The following is a 25,156-nucleotide window of genomic DNA, read 5'->3' as shown; positions in this document are numbered from 1 at the left end:
ATAAAACTTACGATGTATGTCTGTCCATCTGTGCACATATAATTTTTAAGTAAAAAACATCTTACTAAAAAATCATTTAAAGCTTACAATTAAATTAGACATACAAAAATTTTATAAAGCTTTCACTTAAACCAATAATAAATAAATTCGAATATCATGATAATAACACATACATATTATGTGATAACCGCAATCTGTTAAACGAATTCAGACAGGATCGGTTATGGTAATAAGAAATATATTTTATATATTTTCTACTTTTTTTAAACTAAAATAAATTTATTTCAAGAAATTAATACGATATTTTGCATTAGTCAAACTCACAACCATTCCCAATTTTATTAAGTTTATATGTAAAATCGGAGTAATTTCACATTTACACATAAAGCAGAATAATGTGAGATACATATACATACATGTGTATGTATTCTGGTAATGATAATGACAACATTCATATGCAGAAATGTTCATAATGACTTCTACCATAGTTATACATAAATACATACTATGTTTGTATATAATTATCTTCCGTTATAAATGGTATATAGATACCAATACTTATGCAAGTATATACAAACGATTATATATACAATGAACATTACAATGGTTCCAGTTAATATTTTCTAAACATTTATAAATTACCAGTAAATTCGAAGGAGAAGATAAATCGAACCAATTCATGGTTTCTGCTTATTATAGTTATAAATTTTAGCCAAATTTTGCGTATGAGTGTATTTGTGTGTATGTAAGATTATTACCAAAAATCTATACTTGTCCGTGGCATGTATATAACGTCAATGAACGAATGAAAAGTTCTTACTCAAACTACTATTTCTGACTGGCAAATAAACATTCTAGCAAATAATCGTATAGTAAATTTAAGCCTGCAGCTTCGCAGGCAATTGTTATTGTTGCCTCAGTTGTTTTCTAATGATAATAGTGTCATATTTTCTTAAAGCCAAAATTATGTGAACCATTTTAAGAGAGAATGTATATTTTGAGGTATGAGAATGTTTTGAATTGTTCATAATGTAGGGAGTTTAATATTAGTCATAACTTTGCTTTACCAATCTATGTTACCACACCTCAAATGAAGAAAGCAATTGTCATTTATTGTTTGAATTTTAATTCAATTCTTTTCTATTACTTGATATATTTAGAGTTAGAATATAATGCTAATATTTATAGTAGTTAATATTATAATATTAAATTTTAAACCAATGTTATTTCTTTAAACTATTTTCAACCAAAGGCTCCTCAAGTTTTTATCTATCAGTTAATTATCTAAATATCTATTATAAATTGTTACATTTATATGGAAATACTTTTTAAATTTATACTATAATAAATTTAAACAATTTTAAACTATTAAATAAACAAAAACACTTAAAACCACATGTTCTTCAACAACAACAAAAAACACAAATAATTTTGTGGCAAATTGTTAAGTATTTTTATCACGTTCTCAGGCTATTGACTGTTTGCTGGCCATTCACATGGTCATTATTATTGGCAATAGATAAAAAGAATGGGGAAAATAGAACAACAACAATAACTAGAAATGAATGGAGAAAACTTTTTAAACATTATTTATATCTTTATATAAACAACAACATACCAAAAGCAAAAAAAATATTTTAAAAGCTCCAAGTTTATGCTTTATCATCTTTAAAATGATTTTTGTTCAATAAACAATAAAGAAAGCAGAGTAGAAGAACATTATTCTCACATAGGGCCGCCCAAACAGTAATTTTTACATAAAGCTAATAAAATCGAGCTTTTTTGGGAAGATGTTTTTCAATTAATTTTTTTTACTACAAATTCGTTAAATTTTTGTAGTAAATTCAATTTCTAGTAACAATTTCTTTTATTAGCGAAAACTTTAATTTTTAGTGAAAAATTAAATTTTTAGTGACAATATTTTTAGGGATAAATTAATTTTTTAGCGAAAAATTTAATTTTAAGTAAAAAAAAATCAGTTCTTAGTAAAAAAATTTAGTTTTTAGTGAAAAATATTTTTTTTTTCAAATTTTGTTTAAAAAAATAAAGTCAAAATTTTGCCAAATATTTTTTTTTTTTTTGTAAAAAATTTAATTTTAATTGAAAAATTTTTAATTTTTTTTGCAAATTAATTTCTTGTCTATGTTATAGGAACACCCATAAAATTTTATCTTGAGAATATTGATCCTACGACCTGTGGAAAGACAGACTAGAATACTTACATATCACATACAGCCATGGGGTACAGTGATATTATTAATATGTTTGTAAAACATTAAAATAGTGGTAGATGATCCCCTCTATTCATCGATCCTTTCATCTGTCCAATTCAACTTAAATAACAACTCCATTATGATTTTTCTAATCATCGTACAAAAACCCAGAATATATGTATGTATTTTTGACACAAGACATTACATTCAAATTACATTTAAAAACTTTAATGTCGAAATTAAAGACATATTAAGAAAATATACTAAAACAGTAAACGGGCCCAATATAGTATATCGACATTCAACCTATCCAACTCTATATATGTATGTATTTTCCAGGATATTTTTTTAATCTGTGTTTTAAAAAATTGTAGCCAAAAAAATACTTTGTGCACGAGCAAAAAAAAAAAATATTACAAAATAAATAAATGAAGGATAAAGTAAGTATAAATAAAACACTTTATTGTAAAGAAACTGTAAATTGATTTTTTCACAAAAGTATGAGTAGCTAGATGTGTACAAAGCAAAAAAATAAGAAACAAAACAAAAATCTGCCGAAAACTATAAACTTTAAGAAATTCAAGATGAAAAAACTTAAAGCAACAAAAAATAAAAATTTATACCAACAAACTTTAACGCACAAACATACTTGTATACCTTTTTAAAAAAGATAAAATAACTTACACACACACAAACATAAATTTGTATACAAATACAAAAGGATACAAAAGCGTAGAAATAGTGAAACACACAGATACTGAGTACTTTATGGATAAAAGTATGTATGGATATATGGCGTCAATAAGACGTCAAAGTAGCGGGGAAAAATAAATAAATATAAAAGCCGCCAAAAAATATACCATAATTTTTGTTACTCTTTGTGGTAGTTGTTAGTTTTGTTGTTTATATATTACTTTGAAGATAGCCCTGGACCTAAATATAGACAAGGGTAATAACGGTATACATAAAGAAGAAATTTACTAGCATTGAAGCAAATTTATAGAATGTAAAAAGCAATTGTTGTACAGTGGGTAAAATAAAATAAAAATATAATTACTATTAAAATTTTTAATATAATTTCTTCTTTTTGTGTAGTAGACTCTTTCTTTATAGAGATAAAAGTAAAAAGTGCGTTTAGATTTTTTAATCAAAAGCTCTATTTTATATAAATGCTACTTTCTACCTTTCTCTAGTTGGACCTTAGAGTTAATTTTTGCCACTGTGCTTTACATACTATAAAGTGTCTTTTTCATTTTTATGACAAAAATTCGAAAAGACGAAAAGTATAGTTATGGTTATATTGATGGCCAAGACATACAAAAAAGGACAACTAGAAAAAAGTTAAAAATTCAGAGTATTTTTTACATGAATGGCTGTAATTTTTGCAACATATACTAAAACATCAATATACAGTGTGAAAAGTATGCTATAGTAAAATAAAAATAAAAGTAACATATTTTCTTAAAATTTTTTCTAAAGATTGCCACAATTTAGAATACAATATTTTTCACAAAAGTGAAAAAAAAAACTTTTTTTACAAAGAAGACAGCCAACATTATCAGCGAAAGAGCACCAAAAAAAAGTAAACAAAATAAACTAAAATAAAAAATACAAAAAATTTAGTGTTTTTCTTTTTGCTTAAGAGAAAAATGTTGAAAATAAGCTTTTGTTTGACTTTAATATCATCAAATAAAATATCAACATCCCCACTCTGGCAGCCAATAGTGGCAACCAAGACTTTAATTCCGTTATTGCCAGCAAAAAAGAAATGAAACCCTGAAAAATAAACTATTAGAAACCACCATCCCAAAAAAGGATGTAAAATAAACAAAAACTTGAGAAAATGAAAAAAGAGACACATTTTACTTTTTTTAAGCATTGACAACTCTAAGAAGACATTGGTCCTACTTATAAACTTTTGGTCTAATAGCCAGCACAGCCAGCAGAAACGTTTAAAACACTTACATATGTTTAAAGTATTGTACCATAAACCATGGGACCATAAATAAACCCCTTAACTAATGTCAGTTGCATAAAGTTATGACTGAGAATATGAATGAAATGTTAAAAGGAACCAATGAATGCTTGAATAAACTTGTGTGTGTGTATATATATATATATATATATTATATATATGCTGAAAGTAGTTATAATTTGCAATACTCGACGAGATAGTTGTAGACTAATATAAATTTGATAATAATTTGCAATTTCCTTACATACATATTGAAGCTTAACACTATCAGTTAGAGGCAAACTAAAAAGTCATTTAAAAATATAAGACATAAGTTAAGTTTACACTTATTGAATATTTCACGATAAAGACGGAATTACTAACGCATTTCAAGAAAAGTAATTTGAGTTTTTATAGAAAATATTACAGAAGAATTTTTATTTACTTTTATAGAACATTCACTTTTTTAAAAATATATTTAGAATGGAGATATGTAAGGTAGAAGGAAATAGAAGAATGATGAAAATTGATGGAAGGACATAAAATTGATAAAATGATACATCAACAAGATTATAGTGATTATAGTATAAGTCGTGAACAAAATAATGACACATGATTATCAATAACTTTCGATTTTATGTTTAAACTTTAAAGCTTGGGAAAAAGTTATAATATACTCTTTCAACGTACGAATAGGGCCTAATATTGAAATACTTAATACTTGAAATTTTTGAATTAATTTTCTCGCAATGAACACAAAATTTTAAAGTTTTAGAGCCACTCGAAAATGATTACTAAACATTTTTTGAAATATATGGTACTGAGATCAAAAATTTCAATTCATTACTTTTGTAAGTTTTTGCTGGGCAATTATAGTTTAGAAAGCAAATAAAACAAGTCCACCTCATACACTTCAATATATGTATTTATTCTATATAACAAGGCAAAAAAGTCCAAATAAAAATATGTATTTTATTTTTTTATTATAGATATTTTCTTTTTGTACTATCATCCCTTGTTATACAAATTGTATTTCTTTTTCATTTAAAAGAGGTATTCATTCATAAATATTATGTTTTCTTATACAAAAGAAAGGGTTTAAAAAACAGTTTTTTTATTAGAAAATTCTATTTTTTCTTTACAATTCACCCTCATTTAGTTAAGTTGGCAGAAATATTTCTTTTGAGATAAATGAAAATTTTTGATAATTTTTTTTAACTTTTAAAGTTTGTTTAACAACAAACTGCTGTTTACACATTTAGGACATAAAAAGGGTTATTTGTGACAAATATCGATTTTTTAATAAGAAATAAAGTTTTTCTCCTCATACATTGTAAGGAAATTATTTTGTAAAGGCGACATTTTGTATTTTTGCATTTGTTTAAAATTAATTATATTAATAATGTTTATTTAAGCATCAGCTAATTAAAATAAAAGAAAATTTAATCAAAACATTAATATAAGGAACAGAAACTTTTTCAATTTATTTAGGTTAAAGTTTAGAAGAGATTAAAAATAATTATATTTCAAATTAAGATATACTATAAGCAATGCGACAATATAGATAAATTTCTCATAAAATATGTATATATGATGGTTTGCAAAAGATTTTTAGATGTATTGGTTCAAACAGGCCGAACTTTTAAACTTTAAAAGCAACATATTTTTTCTTACACTTTCAAGAATTAAACAAAGTGACCAGTAAAAATTGTAAAATCTCATACTCAGTTTTTCTGTCAATTATTATTTAATATTTTTTTCCTTTATATTAAATTTATTCATTAAAAGCAAAGATCATACAACTGGCAAAGATAAAAAAATCAATGCAACATAAGTCAAAAAAAAAAAAAAACAATTCAATATTGTAATATGCAGACAATCGAGAAAGAAAAAATGGCTCAAAAAAAACTAAAAATTTAATAAGACAAATCTATGCAAAATTATTTTGCAGATTTGTCTATTTTATAGAAAAAAATATTGGATTTGTAACAAATAAATAAACAAAAGAAACAGAAAAAATTGACAGATTGATAGACAGAAATGTACTAAATTAACAACAAGGGATAGAATGAGTGAAAATGCAAACAAAGTAATAAATAAATGTATAAAAAACGACAAATAAATGTTTGTTCAAAATAAAAGAAGGTGTTATTGATAAGGGTTTGAATAAAGACAAAAAGAGACATTTTAGAAAAAATCTTTTAATTTGATTTTATGTCTTGTGAAAAGAATAATGTATAGATGAAAGTTGTATATAGATAAGAAGTAAAAATTGTATCATAATTTGTCCTACATCGATCCTTAGAACAGATCTCCATAATGTTAATAGTTGTTAGATTTATTCCAGCTAAAACCTTGTAATGAATTTTACTAACTCAACAAATTATCTTTTAATTACAATTACATTACAAAATTTTTTTGGACTTGTTAGAAATTAATATAGTAATTGGAGATAGGGATAACCAGTAACAGGTGTTAATAGATTACACTGGTTGAAACTAAATATCCGAATAACAACTGTAAAGTGTACATTTTTCACTTAAAAACTTTCTACACAAAAACTACACTTACTTTTTAAACACATTGTACTCAAAACATTTTAAGAAAATATTCACCTCTATTATTGATTTATTTTTCTATTTAAAATTCTAGTGCTCTAATTTGCAAATTTTTTCCAGTATTTTTTTTTTTTCACTTACGTTTACATACTGCAAGCTTACTTTCTTAATTAATAATCATAAAAAAGTATAAACCCAACATATACATTTTCAATTGATTCATAGTTTTAAAATTGAATACTGTTTGCTTACTATCCATGAATATTGGCATTTTTTTAATAAAATTTGTTTCACTTCTGGTTGCTGGCTTAATATTTTTACATTTAATCGATTTTTTTACCCGTACATACGTTCGTTCGTTCATTCATTCGACTTTTTGATTGTGTTTTTTCAACCAAATAATACTTTTTGAACAAAAAAATTACTGTCAACAACTCGACTCGTCGAAGAACAACAGGAATGGCAACTGAAAAAAAAATAATCACAAGAAAACTTGGAAAAAATTTGTTTATTTTCTCTTCATGGATAAAAAACATTCTGCTCTATTTTTAACTACAAATTGCCACTGGAGTCGACAAGCTCTTGAATACAGGTTGTTAATTAAAAAAAATCGGGTTAACAAAAGTAGCACACAAATTGAGGCAATGACAAGTACAAGAAACTACAAAATGCAAAAAAAAATATGAAATTAAAAAACTTTGGTAAAAAGAAATGAAACATAAAAGGGCTTGAAAATTATAATTTTCTTTGAATTGACAAAAAAAAGCATGCAAAGGGGTACTGTGGGAAGAAGAGAAAATATCTTAAAACTGTGCCAACTGAAGGAGAAACAATTAAATAGCAGCATGAGAGACTTAAACTGGTTTAAAAGTAGTTAAAAAATTTGGTCAGTGATTTAAATTGAAGATGTTATTAACAAAAAATCTTTACAAAATAAGTGTCATTACCAAGTAAGGCCTAAAAATGATTATGTAATGTTCTGCACTACTTTTGGATATAAATACATAAAATGACTACTTAAAAATAGGGTGTGAAATACCAATTAACAATTACTTTTAATATTGGGGCTATGTGGAATGGGTACTGTGTACAATAGTACTAATTTTTAATACCAATTAAAAAGAATTTGGGGGATATATTATCTCAAGTTGTTCTGATGTAGACAGACGGACAGTATAGAATTCCTTAGAATCCAATACATGAATATATAGGAAATAGGAACATATAAATACTTCACCTTAGGGGTCAACAATACATCAAAAGTATTATAACCTCAAAAATTTTTAAAAAAATCCCTCAAACTATAATTGTTTGTTTAGCGACATAAAAATTTCATATGGAATTCAATTAAATCACAAATTAAATTCCAACATCCATGTTTATTAACAAAAATAAATTAAAAAAATTTAATGGTAAATGTTTGCTACTTGTTCAAATTAAAAACTGTAAGTAAATATTTTCGAACTTCTTGCATGAGCTGTAATTTCAATTTTGGTGGAATTCAAATAAAATAATAATTGTTAAAATCATATAAAATATTTTTCTTTCAATCACTTTTCAGTAATACGTATTTATAAATTAAATAGTTTTTTTGCGTATATGCAGAATTATAAAAAAAACAAATCATTTATGAATTAATATTAAAAATGTCTCACGTTTTAAAATAATGGAAATAATATGTGTGTAAATCCAATTGATATGAGTAGTAAATAGTAAGGTGGTTTTTGCTAATTGGATAAACATAATTTTATGATGATTTAAATTGTCGAATAAAAAAGCATTTTTTTTAAGAATTTGTTTTGAAAAATTTCCTTTATTGAAATTACATATCTTAAATTTTTATTTAATAGAGAACTATCCTAATATTCATACATACATGTAAGCTACATACAATGACACATATTAAAATATGCATGTAAATATTTAAGTAAAAACAATAAAACCATAAAAATAAATGGAAAAATTTAAGAAAAACAGAAATAAATCTGCCATTATCAATTTAACTTCATATGTAAGCAAACTCTTTTTTAACATGTATATATGCACATTAGAGTGTCCCGAGGAAACGCCTTTTTAAGAATAAGAATACTACTTAGTCGAAGCGTATTAATGTACTAAATACAATAAAAATCCTGACCTCAGGGTAATTTTTGAAAAATAAAATATTTTAAATTTTTTCGAAATTGGTCTTAAAATTTCCGAAATTTTGACTTGATTACGGCAAAAATAGTTTGAAAGTTTTTGTAGAATTCTTTTTTGGTTCACAATAAGATTTTTTTACGGTTGGAGAGGAATATTATTTTCGCTCTTTACAGAAATGTGTGTCAAAATTGTCGTAATTATTAGCCCATACAGAAATACATTAAAAAAATAGTTTGGGTTTTGGTTTAATCCATTTCGGAATTTACCAGAAATACACAAACAACAAATTTAATTATTTTTCCCGGGAAAAATTTAATTTTTGACACGCAATTCGAAAATATTGCAGAAATGATCCTTTCAAAAAAAAAATAATAATAATAATACTATCGTGTTTAGTACATTAAATCGAATCTTTCTAGAGGTATTCCTCCTAAAAAGTGGTCCACGGAACACCCTAATGGACATTTGGATTGCGTTTGTTTTATATACATATAGATTGTATAATACATATGTGAATATTAACATGGATTGGATTCGAACGAATTTGTAATTTAAGCAAAGTAGAAAGAAACGGAAATGTACAAAATAAAATCAATATAATTTTACAAATTGCAAAGTCAACAAAAAAGACAACGATCTTGCAAATTTTATATACTCTTTACCATAGTGTATTTTAAAAATAGTATCTTATTAATTATTAAATTTAAAATTAATTTTTAAATTTAAAGTAAATTTTTGATATGATCGGCCATGGCGACTATACATTCATAGTGGTTTTAATTGTATTTATTATTTTAATTTAAAAAGTACATTATTTATTAATTGTTTGCAATCCTGTTTTAGCCGTGACAAATCTTGTGCATAAAAGAACAAATGTCTAAAAACTGGGATTCAGAATTTTCCGTAATTTTGAGCTTATTACGAGAAAAACATTTTAAGTTTTCCTGTGAGTAATTCATTCCGCAAAGTGATTTTTGGTGCACCGTAAGGGGCATATATGTAAATTCCAAAAATAATACAAAAAATTCTAGTTCGTTTTAGAATCTGATAAGAATAAAAAGTAAAACTTTTGCAACACATTTTATTTACAACTAGTTTTGACGATCATTGTTCACAGTTTCACAACGTATTGTTGTCATTTTGATAGCGCTATATTGATATTCCGAAAAACATTATGGTTTATTACCGTTTAGTGATTTAAACTAGCTAATATATAATCAATTAAATTTTGTAATAATAGGCCCATTACTAACTTGTTTATAAGTGCTACTGGACTCTCAAAAGAATTTCAATATAAACTTGGGTTAAAATGTTATTAATGTATATATTATATACTTAGATGCAGTGTAGCATAAGGCAAAATTTTATAAAAAAAACTTGTATATAACTCGTTTATATTTTATAATTTTCATATTGAAATATAACATACAATTTTGTAGTTGCTATTACTGGAGTTTTTAATTTATGTTTTTTTTTTTCTATAACAATATTTACATACGTTGCTGTGGCATCATCGCCATACTTTTTTGCCGCACCGATAGCAGTTTGTATGGCAAATTGATGGATTTATGGTTTGTTTTATTTAATATTTGTTACCTCTTTTAACTTCATACTCTGGCGCGGCAACAAGAAGATAGCAATGCTGTTACTGATATACACTCAAAATAATTCAAAATAATTGTATCAATCATTGAGCGTTAATTGTTGCAACATATAAATATTACTTGTTTTATTTTACTATAAATCATTGTTTTGTTGCCACAACCGTATAGCGAATATTACAATAAACATCATCATTGCAGTTAAGTTGAGCTTGAAATAATGACTGCAGGTTGAGGGGGAAAATGTATACATAGGTGTATATTTGTGGCAGATTTTCTCGGAATAAAACATTATGAACAGGACAATGCACGCAGTTAGTTTTTGCAGAGATTTTTTCATCTGTATTAAACTGCATTTGCAAACAATAATGTATTGTTTTGCTAGTTTTTTTTCAACAATAGAACATTGAAATTTTCAGTTAAATTGCAATTTAAGAGGGCTAAAGTTTAAACGGTATTGTACATATTCCTGTTATGTTATGGCAAATGCATGCAAATAATGATTGTTTAAAATTTATACAAGTAAGTATGTTTGTATTTCAATTAATAAAACATTTTAAATATGAGTGCAACAGATCTGTCTAAGAGAAAAAAGAAAGAGCACTGAACCCAAAACACCTAAAGTATATTTTAATAAAAAAACTGAAATGTAGCTAATAAATTTGAATCCTTCATATCCTTTATCAACAATATTACTTTTTCAACATGTCGAAAACAGCATTAGGAGAAAAATGTTAAAAATTATAAATTTTCCATTTTTTACAAGTAAACTACACCAGAATCTCATTTACTTTAGTTGGCTTTAGAATATTTTGAACGTGTTTTCTTTTAGAACCAAAGGAACAAAAAATAATAATAAAGGCTTCTTTCCTGGCAGCAAGTGCTGTGGAGAAAAGTATGACTATCATGCAAATTAATTATTAACAATATACCAAAGTAAAACCAAGCAACATCAACCACTACAGACAGCAGCATAAAGTCAAAAATTTACTACCATCATCATCAAATACTAAACACCAACAGAATCTGGAAAAGAAAAACATAAAAACCCAACTCGAAAAAACCCCTTAACCAAAAACGCCAACAACTAAAACACCAAATTAAAAAGAGAAACTGAAGAAAATAACCATCTATAGTACTATATAAATATAACGTCAGTCATTCAGTCAATTTTTGCTGAACATTATAAAATTTCCAAAAACTCTACCCACTCACTATTCCTCCGTTTGCACGTACTGCTCCAACTAACGAGTGGAAAATAGAACATACAAAAAAAATTTGTAAATTTTGTTAAATAAAGTAAATGGTTGCAAGTTAAATAAAATTGAAATAAATAAAATATTTGCTTGAAAAAGAGTTAAACCCAGTCAAATTCAGGTAACTAGAATACAGAACAAAAAAACACACGAAACAAGAATAAAAAGTTTTAGTCTAAAACGCAAATACTTTCACACTTTACCGTTGGATGATTTTATTTCAAAAAACAAAATTCTCATCCACTCTGAGCAGAACAAAGTAGAGCCAATACAGCTTGTATTTTTGGTGATGGCCAAGTGTGCGAAGAATTTGTGTGTTTTAGACATAAAGGGTGAAAAACTAAATAAAAAAGGTATAAAAAGGTTTTCTTTATTTTATTGAAAAATTAATATTTAATTTACTTTTTATAGGTTTGATTTTAGTTATTTGAATTATTTTTGTTCATGCAATAAATTCATCAAATTTTTGCTTGATTAACAACAAGATTGAAATTTTTGGTTAAATTTATAAAATCAATTTAAATGTTATTGATAAAATAAATTTTATGCATATATGTCAATGATTTGATTCTGATTATCATGACCAAGGAAAATATTAGACAAATCTTATATACATAAGTTTGTTTTGATATATTGAGGCTCTTAAAAATAGTCAATAGTTTGTAATAATGTCAATAGTTTGTGTAATGTCTATATAATCCCTTCGATAGCTATTTTATGATTTTAAAATGAAGCGTTTTCACATAGTAAGCGATATTTTCATTTTCAGTCCTTTTCTTAATTCCTTGTAGACTCAAACAAATTTAATGAATGTATATCAATAAAATCTAAACTTTAAAGAATTTAAAAATTTTAATAAACTTTAAATTTCATACTTAAACAAGGGATATATACCAATTTTAATCGAAATCGTAGAGGGTAATGTTCAAAGTCATACTTTTTGTTCGCGGCAAATCTATTTTGTAAAACAATTGACAAATAAATTTACATGGATTTTTATGAGTTTACATATTTGGGTATACAATTAAAAAGAGAGATAAACCGCAGTTCTTTCCATCATTTTTCTTCGGCTAAATAAAGTCGGCCAAACAGTGAGAAAAAAATTTTTGATCTTGTATTATTAAATTAGAAATATTTAAAGTTTTAAGTAAATATCTCGGGAAAAGATGATAATCTTTTTGGACATTGTTTTGTATATGCTCTGTAAAATAGATAGGTGCAATTTGAAATTAAAAAAAATATATATTTAAAGTTATAGCCCTAATGTATGTGTATATTGAAATTGATTATTTATACTTCAATGGTATGATGTGTTTTAAAATACAGCATTGTTCTGTGCCTAATGAAGCACAAAACCATCTGCCAGCAATTATGTTTAAAAATGCAATTCATACCTATGTTGAACAAATAAAAATTAAAATTTATGTAGTAATTTTGAATTTGTAAAAGTTTTTTTGCGCCAAAACGATTTCTCTATTAGTACAATATAAAAAGCTAATCGCATATGTGAATCATATGAAAACTTTTAAGCTACGCTAAATCCGAACACCATTTTGGTCATAATTAAGATGCTATAACAGCGAGAGTTTCTACTGAAACTCTAATCTTTTTTCAATTAAATTAAATAATTTGTTTTCGTTATCCATCTCCAAGTACTATTTTAATTTTTGTAAAGAATGCAAAAGTATTTTAATTTTAGTTAATTTTTCAAAGTTTGCTCAATTCTGTTCTTTTTTAATTTGGGTTTTTTACCCTTTCCGTGGTTTTGTGGAATATATTCCACATTACAATCGACTATGTTTTATGACAATTTTTTAATCTAATTTTTAACTTCAGTTTTATTTTTTCTTTTAGATGAAAATTAAGAATACATTATATTTAATATTTAGATTTTTAATGATCTTACGTATTTTTAAAGTATTTTAAAATCTGGTTTTTAAAAATTGTCACTAATTGTCACTTTTCAAAAAGTACTTTTTAACAACATTTAAAAAACAGCTTCAATTTACTAGATCGGACTATACAGGTTTAAATTTTATTATATTGTTATATAAAAGATATTGTTGTTACTTTTTGGTGACTGTTTTTCGAATGTCAAATATATTCGACATTTAACTTTGACCCTTCATAACTCATTAGGGAAAACGCAAATTCTGAAAATGTTATACTTTCCAAATTCAGCATACTAAAATTAAATCATAAACATAAGTTTTCACGTTTTCTTCTCGACATTAAGGGTTAAACAGCACAGCTTAAGATCAAAATAGTGTAAATAACTTCTGCTTACACAAAAATTAACTTTTAATTCATTAAACGTTTATTAAAGTCTGTATTACTTTTAATTACTCTACTAATTCAAAAATTTTTCAAAAGAGATTTTACCTTACCATCTTCGATTTATACTCGGTTTAAACATTCTTTGTATAAATAGTGATTCAAAGTTCTCCAAAGTTTCAACTATTCAATGGTTAAAAATATCTAGTGGTTTAATTTTCCTAAAAAAAATCAAGTAGGAAAGTATAGTCGGGCATGGCCGACCATATGATACCCTACACCATGAGTATATTTTTACAATTTTTACTTTTATAAAATTTTTATTTTTTGTAAGGAAACTTTTATGTTGAATATTACCATAATTCCAAAATATTTAAGCCATTTATTGATAAAAAACTAAAATTTCTAAATGAGGCTTTATATAGGTAAAATATATGCCGATCCTCGATAAATTTGGGAAAAGGATATATTTCTAAATAACAGTTAGTTTTGTTGAGTTTCATTGCGATACAAATGGTTACAAGTCAATTTTAGACGTTTAAGTCATTTTTTGAAGGGGGGTTTGTATGGGGGCTAGGGTCAAATATAGGCCGATCCTTACGAAAATCTGCAATATCATTTATACTTATATAAAACTTATTTGTGCCAATTTTTAGAGAGATAGCAGAATATTTGACGTAATTATAGCATAAACAGTTCAAATCGGGAGGTACGGTTGTATGGGGGCTAGGTGAAATAATGGACCGATTTCAACCATTTTCAATAGGCTTCGTCCTTGTGCCAAAAAATGCTTGGTCCAAATTTCATCAAATTATCTTGAAAATTTCGGCCTGTACCTTGCGCACAAGGTTTACATGGACAGTCAGCCAGCCGGACAGACGGACGGACGGACATGTCTTAATCGACTCAAAAAATGATTCTGAATCGATCGGTATACTTTAAGGTGGGTATTGAACCAATATTTTTGTATGTTACAAACATCAGCACAAACGTATAATACCCTCCCCACTATAGTGGTGTAGGGTATAAAAATTGAATAAAATTCTTTTTGAACCTCGATAAAATCTAAAATGCAAGAAATTGGATAGGGTTCAAAATTTGACGTTTTTATGACTTGAAATTAAATTCACACAAATCTTTTGTTGTTTTACTCCACGTAAAATATAAATTTTAAATAAGTATGGTAAAATTTACGAAATAACAAAAGTGTTAGTTTATATAAAGTAATTTTTGTACTTTTATTAAACAAATTATAATTCACACGAATTTTTAGTTTTTTTTTAAAGAAAAAAGTTTGTGAATTATATTAAACTTTTTCTTAAATTTAAATAATATGATTAATATCATTATGTTAATTTCTGTTCTTTCGTAAAAATAGAAATGGGCTTTATTACATAATATTTCGTATTATATATGTTAAGCATGGATTATTTTCAGTGTATGTAATCTATTGAAAAAACATGTAGAAAATTGATTTACATTTATTTTAATACAGAAACTCAAAGATAAATTTTAATTTTTGTACAATATTCCCTATTTAAAACAATATTCACTATTTTTATTTTTTTTTACATTATATGCTAATTTTCCCTTCTTCCGTGACGTAAGTCATTTCTTAATTTGATTACATTTCCCTATTCTGTTTACAAGTAAATCTTTGCTGTCACTTGACCATCTATAGTGTAAACACACTTTAGCAAATACCTTCTAATACCCACTAAACCAACAAAATTCTAACACTACACAATTCTAATAGAAATTTCAATCCTTATTTCTTCAAAGTCTTACACATTTTAATGCAGTCAGTCTTAGTTTATTACAAATAATAATAACAATAACAACAACTACAATAGAAACAAAATCATTGAGTTGTAACGAAGGAAAATAAGAATAACTACAACAAGTAGGAAAAATATTATAAGAATCACTATATAAAACAAATGAAAAACTTTAAAACGGTAAATATGGTTAAAATGTAAGGAGAAGGGAAGAGAGCAATAATAGCAAATAAACAACAACATAACCGCCAACCCAAGTAAGCAAACCGTTAGTTATACTTTATAAAAAAACAAACAAGGATTCACAAAGTAAAAAGTAAAGAAACAAGCAAGACAAAGCTGAAGACGGAGACGCAGAAGACAAGGCAAAAAGAAAGATATAAAGTTTTACTGTTAGTAATCAAATTTTTGCAATGTTGCTGACGTTGGCCATAATAAATGCAAATTAATATCAAACATAAAAATAATAATATTTTCTTGTTGCTTGTTTTTCATTGTATTTTATGAGTTTTGAAAGCATTAGGAAAAATTACTCAAGTATGAAACATTTTTTTTAGAAATTATTATGCTGCTATTGCTTGTACTTGTTGTTTTTTTAATAAATAAATATAAATTTTTTTGGTTTCTAAAAATGATGAAGAGTCAAGGGGAGTAAAAAAATAAAATTAAAGTAGTTTTTTTTAAGTAAAGAAATTTAAATAAATAAATAATATATACTAATGAATATTTGTTAGCGACCCCTGTTATTAAGCTTCTAATTATGACCTTAGACTGTGGTTTAAGTTGTTTTTTTTACTTTAACCAATTTCATGGATTTTTAAACACTTTATAAAATTATTTTTATTTTTCCCCTTTTGCTTTTAGGCAATAATTTAGGGAAACTTTTAAAAGCAAATATTACACCTTTTTTCTATTATGCGAATAAAATATGATTTCTTAGGATTTTGACTTTTTAATTGTTTTAGAACAGCTTTGATTAAAAAAAAGTATTTATATTTCTAAAAAGGGTTATTATTGTATTTTGCAGTATTTGAGAGTTTATTATTTATTTGAAGTTTTACCTTTAATTCACAAATTATTCCTCTTATTTTGCAGCAGAAAAAATAACAAATTTTTAGCATTTAGTTCTATTTAATATAATTTTGTAACGTGAAAATCCATTAAATAAAATTTAAACATTTTTATTTTTTTTTTTACTTGTTATCAACTATTATAACTATTTCTATCACCATGAATTATTTCATGGGTTTTGTTAATTCAAAAATATTATACATATATTACACCTTTTTATTATATTTCTTTAATATTAATTTACTTTTGTAAAAAAAACTTCATATATTGCACTTTTTTAATTTTAATTATAACAACATGTTACTTTTATTTTATATATAATTTTCGCTTAATTAATATTTAAATATTAATATAAATTTTATTTCAATTAACTTCTTTTTTAAAAATTAATAATCATATTTTTTTAATAATCACTTCTTTAGCACTGATTTTAAACCTACTAATCACCGCGAGTTTAAGAAAAACACTAAAATGAAAGAATTTGTAAAAATTTATTGAAATCATTAACGGCAAAATAAATACATAAAAGAAAACAAAAACAACATATTCTATTTACAATTATTGCTCCCACCACTTAACAAATTACACAAACAACTAATTGATCTTCTTAAATCCAATGAGAAAACCGTAAATAAATGAGTGGAGTTTATTTCTTCTCTTTTGTTTATTTTATAATGAGAGCACTGAAAAGGTGTCTCTTCAAAAGAAATTTGTAAACAAATCATTGTTGATGGGAGAGAGCAGAATTAAAAAAATCAATAATATTAAAACAAATATATCACTCGTTTACTGCAAAACTGGAATAATCCAAAAATGCTAGTTTCGAGACAACCGACTTTGAATGTTTAGTAATATATAACTATTTTTTAAATAACTTTTTAACAAATCAAGGGATTTGAAAAATTAAACCAGATTTCTTTAGTAGAGATTGATATGTTTTTCATTAAAGTTTAATTTATCTAATAATCATCAAAATATGGTGTGTAGTTACCAGTTAAAAAAAAAAAACAAAAATTTGGAATATGTCAGTCTTATAGTAAATGAGCGATATGTGTTTAATTTGAAGTGACAAAAATTTTAAAGTTCTTATAAAATAATTAGAAATTATAGGTACACAGTATTTAAACGTTGATTTATAATTTACATCTTAAAAATAAAAGAAGTTTTTGAAATGGGAACACTGTGGTTTTAAAGTGGTTCTTATCGACCAGCCGGGACATAGTCCCATAGTGTCAAATAATTTCAAATAATATCCGAAGAGTGAAATTATATCACCAGTTATTAGTCGTGGCAGACTAGATGTACTGGTAACAACTTTTTTCTCCGCAATTGCAAAAATCTTGGTGTTATTGGATCTATCATCAATATAATATGTCCCTGGGAGAAGGTGCAGGGTATATAAGATTCGGTGTAGCTGAATCTTCTGTATTCCTAACTGTTTAAACTTTAAAGGCTCAGTTAGTATATATTTTCTTTTTCATGATTAGTTTTTGTCTAACGGAACCGGACCGAACCGTTTTTGTTTGATGAAAAGAAAAAAACTAACTGAGCCTTAAATTAAGTATTAATATACTAAAATAGGAATTATTTAATATCTTAAGCCAGGAGGAACTAAGATGCGGATTTAATTTTTATAATATAATTTTTAATTTTTTCCTATGAAGCATATAGGTAGCGAAGTCGACATAGCCAATCGGCTATCCGTGCGTCTGTCTATTTATCTACATGCAGGATTTTCAATAAATCTTCTGTGGGACATGTGTAAGGAAGAAGGCTAGTTAAAATCAACAAAATCGGTTCAATCAATTGGTGAAATCAACATCCTCTGAAAATTTCATGTAGAGCGAGGACTAAGTTAAAACATATAAAAAATAGCACTTTTTTTGTACATTTTCGGTCTTCAAAAAGTAGTTTTTGAATTTGGTTGGGAACTATTTGGAACTTTCTCGTTCTTAAATTTTTTTAAATTTTCTGTAATAATGAAGCTATAAACATAAAATTAAGTATGTAGAGCCCGCATTAATTGAGATGCTATAAAATGGTTCCACTTGGTACCTCTTTTCTAAAGGCATTTTAAATTTGTTTATATTATTGCACCTAGAAACATGAAGGATTACCTGTTGCATAAATGAGAACCTAGAAACTAAAAATACCCATGTAAACCTTGCAATCAAACTACAGGTCACAATTTTGAAGATGATTCAATTAAATTTGGTACATGGTCTTCTATAGTCCCAGTGACGAAGTCTATTGAAATGGTTAAGATCGGTCCATTATTTCACCTATACTACTGAACACCGAAAAGGGCTTGTACACTTCGTAATCAAAGTACAGTTCGCAATTTTAGAGATAATATAATATACTATGGTATCGGAGACAACTGAACACGCCAAGTATGGCTTCAAAGTTCATAATTAAGTTTAATATACTCGTATCTCTTCAAAAAGCTGCAAAACCAAGTTATATATCAGCATTGATTACCCTCATGGACTTTTTAATTTTGAACCTAGCTTCTATATAAAAGCCAGCTTCAAAATTTGACTTAAATGTCCACAATTCAAGGTACTATTCAACATAAATGCTTTATTATAAAAACTAAATCACATTTTATTTCTGTAAGAGGTATAGGGTCTGTCTTGCCCGACTATAATTTCTTACTTGTTTTTATATTAAAAGATGTTATATATTAGTTAACACTACAGAAAATGCTAATTGATTTTATCCTTTTTACTATATTATCAAACAAATGTTATTTCTTTTCCTTGTACGAAGTAGCCAAAGTAACATTTATTTACTTGTTAATTATAAAAATGAAACAAATTATTACGAAAAATTGGCAAAAAATACTAATTTGCACTTATTTAAACATACACCCAAAATAAAATTAAATACAAGAAATCCAATAACTTTTTTAGAAAATATCTTTTTATAAAAACCCCAACAAGAAATATATCTTGATCAAAATTAGTGCAAAGAAATCTAATTTATATAAATTTATTTTTTAATTATATACAAGCATAAGAAAAAATCCTCAATTTACGAGTTTGAATTAAATAGTTAAACTAAAGATGTTTTCTCCCCTTTTTAAAATTTTATTTAAGAGAACAATCCAGCAGTTAGGGCGACTGTACTGGTTTAGTGATTATAATTTTATGAAATGATATTTAGATATATGTATGTATATGAAAGTTTACTTAATTTTCACAGGAAGCCCCTTTAGAGTATATTTTAAAATTTTTATCCTGCTATATTATATAAGTTCTATTTATACTTTTTTAACTAAATGTTAGGCAGTGTCCTTGTTAAACTGCTGGGTAGGTGAAACAAGAAACACACATCACATATACCATAAAATGACACAAACACACACATGTGTGCTAAGGAAAGAAAGTAGAACTTTCAAAGAATAAAAACTTTTATACACCTCTTCAAGACTTTGTGAAACTATATTAATTTTGAACGGTTCTCTAAAGAATTTATTATTTTCAAGTGCGTACATACATATATTCCTTTTAAAGAAATAGGAAACTTGTTTGAAGAAGACGTAGATAAACTTTACGTAACACATGTCTTAAGTTTGTGGTTAAATAATTTTTATCATTTAAAAAAGTTAAAAGAGGTTAAATACCAGAAATTATACAAGATGAGATATATTTTTTCTTCTTCAACTTGTGCTTATCTAATTTCAGTAGTTTTTTCCTTTTTTTATATTTTCTAACCATAATTAGTGATGCAATTAATTATGTGGTTAAATGTTTATAGTTTTAATTTAACTTAAATGTTATTAATATTTTGAACAATTTTCAGAACCCTTTTTTATTAGAAAGTTTTTTGATTTCTTGCTGTATCTGTGTAGAAACCTTATTAATGCTTATGTCCTTGGTTCGCATTGGCTTATAGAAACAAGAAATTTAAGAAAATACTATGGAAACGAAAATACAAACTCATAACTAGAAACATAGAAAATTGATTAAAATTTACAATATGAGAAGAATTAATTTTTATAAAAAAATAAAGAAATTTAATTTAAAATTGTTAAGCTAAAAACTTCAAAAAAATTCTGTGAACACGCCACACAAATGTTTCAAATAACATTTTTAATAAAAATATTCCCAAAAATAAATTGATTGCTATTTAAATATAATAATAGCAAAAACAAAATGAAATTTTGAATACAAATAAATTGAAATGAGCCAAAGGGTTCCAAAACTACAACAACAATGAACACACAGCCAACAATAACAACAACACAAAAAAACACACTATAAACACTTGTGAACACACCTTCGATTGAACGAATATTTATTTTTCGGAAATTGAATATTTAGAGGATGAACATTCTAAAAATAATATATTTATTTTTGTGTGTTTCGTTGTTGCTGTTATTTTTATAACTAAATATATAAACAACAGCAGCTACAGCAACAACAAAAATTCAATGAAATAAAAGAGGATATTATGCATGTAATAGATGAAAATTTGAAATTAGATTTTGTTATGGGGGAAAAAAGCAATACTTTTCCCAGAAAAGTGTTCAAATGGTGTTGCAGTTGACAACAAAAGAGTTGTCATTTTAATGTTAACTTTTCGAAATGTCATTTTAAATTTATGTCAGCTAATTTAAGATTAATTATATGTCTGAAGCTATTTAATATTTTCGATAATTTATATTTTATAAATATTTGTGATTTTAAGCGGTTTTTGTGACAACAGATTCTATTTGGATTAAAAATGCCATTGTGATAGTTGTATTAGACAGAGAAAAAATAGTTTTTGACAGAGAAGTGTAAGAATGAATTATTAAGTCTTAATTAAAAATAATATTATATTAAAATTTAATTCATTAGTTTCGAACTATAAATTTTCATATTTTAGATTGTTTTCATTTAGAAATTAAATTTATCCACTACCCACTGTCCAACAGTCCAAAAGCTAAAAACTACTTAGCACTTCAATAAATGTGGTGTTGAAAAATTTTATTATTATTGTTTGGTTTTCACGCTGAGTAATTTTCCAATCAAAATTTCATGTCAGTGTCTAATCTCTGTCTATGTAATTTTGTTGCTCAGGGCATCCAGCCTAACAATGGCGTAATTTTAGATATATATTTTTTTTAAATATGTAAAAAAAAAATTGCGCTAATTTTTTCTTATGTTAAACACATACTTATGCACATATTATTTAGGCTGGTTCCGTTTGTATATGATAGTATATATTCTGGACTATTGTCTGGTTTATATTCTGTAATATATATTAGTCCTTATTTTGGACTATTGTCTGGTTTATATTCTGTAATATATAGTAGTCCTTATTTTGGACTAAAGTCAACTATTTATTCTAGTTTATAGTCTGCAGTATATTCTGGCGTCTTTAAACTATTCATATAGTATGAACTATAGTCTGGACTGTATAAAGTCTATTCTGTATATTGACTATAGTGGGCTATGGTTAAATCTATAGACCATAATCTTAAATATATTCTGTACTGTAGTTCTGACTATAATATTGACTATAGTCTAGACTATAGGCTAAAGCATGAGCTTTAGCTTAATCTTTATCCTCGGCTTTTGCACAATAGAGGAAAGTAGAGAAATCTCATTTATTGTAAACATAAATAGCACAATTAAACAATTTTAGAAACAAATTTAATGCCACCCTAATATATAATATTTGTGTTCATACAAAAACATTTTAGTCATCATCATCATCATTGAAATACTTATCATTCAATAAACAAGTAAAAAACTTTTTCTAAGAGCAAAAGAGTGAAAGAATGACATGTTTGAATTGGAGGAAAAGGAAGTTGTTGGATGTCATTGCTGTTGTTGTTGTTTGTGTTTTGGTTTTGTTGAGACATGTCGTATGTTCCCGCTACAATAGCGTGAGTGGTTGATTTGATACTGTTGTGATTTGTTATTTTTAGCACAACAAACAAAGTACTAAAATCAACTTAAACATATATACATATGTACATGTTTTCAATGTTGCATATTTGTGTATTAATGTTGCTGCCATATAAGTATGAGAAATATGCAGAGTTGTGTGTTTACTTGTATTTATTTCATATTTTCTACAGTGAGGGGCATACAATTTAACATACATAGAGACATATGTCATTTTTATTTAAAGTATTAAAAGATGCTTTTTTCTAAACACTTGCATAAAAATATTTAATATACACCCTTCACTGCCTTTTAATGTTTAACAGTCAGTTTTATTACTTTTATGTATGTGAAATATGTTTTGCCGTAAAGATGCAACAACATCGGTGGCAGCCGCATAGATCAGCATCATTCAAGTTTATTTTAGAGGAATTTTGATTTGTTTTCTTTAGAAAATTTTTGTTTATTGCTGTAATGTTGTAGAACATATTTTTCTTTGTTTTTATTTATCCTAAGGGAATGTTTTTGTGTGTGTTTATATGTCTCTTGTTTTTATTGTAAAACGTTTCAGTTTATTTAATATTTGATGTGTTTTTAAAACAGTTGATTTACATTTGTACATGGAAATGTTACAAAAATTCTTGAACATGTGCGCTTGCAGAAAAATTTATTTAATTAAAATGTCGTAAATAATGTAAATAAAATTTGAGAAATGGAAAAAAGAGTATTTTAATAAAGTTTTAGTGATTAAACTGTTTTGTAGAGAATCGTAAAAAATACAGTAAAAAGTTTCAACATATTTTGTATTGCATTTTTTACGATAGGCATTTTTTTATTTAATGATCATACTTCTATTCTTTTATTGAAATAAAGAGCGTTTTGATAAAATTTTTAAAATCTAGAAAAAAAAGAATTCAAATTATTTGTTTAAAAGTTCCAAAATATTCATTCCTAAAACCGGGATCATTATAATTCTAACATATGCAAAACTGACTAATTATCTAAATATGAAAATTCGAATATATATCAAAGTAGTAAATCACAATATTTGTTTGAATTATAAATATAAAAATTAATCAAACAAGACCGCTTGTTTACATTAAAATTCTTTCAAAAAACATATGTTTTCAATGTAAATTAAAATATACAATTGATTTATAAAATAAATAAAAATTCACTTACCTTAAATAAATATTAGCGTTTTTAAACGTTGTTTGTAAAATGATGAATTTAAGATTTTTCAATTGATGTATAATTAAACACTTAAAATTTTTTATAGTTTTTTTTTTTTTTTTAATTTTATCTATTGTTTAATATTTAAACACGCACTAAAACAAACACTTGTTTGTCTTTGATATAGTATTTGTGTAGAATGTTATATTTTTTTGTGTATATGTTATGAATTGAAATTGTTTTCATTTCCGGTTTTTAATTTGTTTTTTTTTTCGCTTTCTCACTCCTAATGTTTATGATTTTTCATTTTTTACATGAGATTTTTTGCATGAAAATGTATTTGATGTTTTATTTTTTATGTTGGTTTTAGTATGAAATTTTTATTGTTTAATAACAAAGTAATCTATTATGTCCACTTTTTTCTATTTGGTTTATATATTGTTTATTGTGTACTATTAACACTTCTCCAAGTGTTTAAATATTTAATTTATGACAAATTTTTGTCAATTGTTTTTTTGTTCTTTCTGCTAAATTTGTTCAATTATTTTGTTTAATAATTAATTGTTTATTTTTAATTAAGGGTATCAAAAAAACCAAAATTGTAATAATAGTATGTTATAGTTTTTTTTAATTAACTGTTCGTTGTTAGTATTTAATAAATTAATATGTTGTTTGTCTTTGTATATTATGTATGTTTGTTTGTGTCTGTCTGTCTGTCCCAGAAATATGTGGCAATGTTGGTTTACAGAAGTAAATATATTTTTTTGGTTAAAGTAAATTTTAACTTTTTTTCTTGTTATAATTTTCTGTTTAAAAGGGCAGTTTTGTTAATAATTTATTTTTGTAAATTTCATACAAGAAATGTTGAATAATGGATTATTTTACTATTATTTTATTTGAATTTCTATTGGTATTGCTTTTAATTTAAATGCAATGTATTTTATTAATTTTTTTTGTTGTTTGAATATTATATAAATTCTATATTATTATGTTTATTAATTTATGATATGTTTAAATTAATTGCATTTATTATTAAAAATTTTCTATTTAAATAATTTTTAAATTGAGAATTTCCTTTGTTTGTTATAATATTCGGTTTGGTTTTTATAATATTTTTATTTATAAATATTTGGACTCTAATTCAGTCTATTGTTATTCTTTTTATTTTATTATTATTTATTTTGTCAATTTTATTACTATGTTGTTTTATGTTATTCTGGGTTTATATGTATTTTTATTGTTGTGGTTTCAAAT

General features: G+C 25.3%; 1 protein-coding gene across 1 annotated transcript in view; it reads right to left on the bottom strand.

Annotated features, from left to right (window-relative positions):
• The window catches only part of LOC124418861, a 131,907-nt gene extending 107,407 nt beyond the window's left edge, over window positions 1-24,500 (bottom strand). Inside the window, exon 1 of the mRNA XM_046946559.1 lies at window positions 23,912-24,500. The gene's annotated coding sequence lies outside the window, so the exon portion shown is untranslated. The remainder of the gene's footprint in view (window positions 1-23,911) is intronic.
• Window positions 24,501-25,156: the final 656 nt, after the last annotated feature.

Source organism: Lucilia cuprina, chromosome 3, assembly GCF_022045245.1.
Source record: "Lucilia cuprina isolate Lc7/37 chromosome 3, ASM2204524v1, whole genome shotgun sequence".
Lineage (NCBI taxonomy): Eukaryota > Metazoa > Arthropoda > Insecta > Diptera > Calliphoridae > Lucilia > Lucilia cuprina.
The sequence above is the reverse complement of the archived record's forward strand: the minus strand, read 5'-3'. Positions and strand labels throughout refer to the sequence as shown.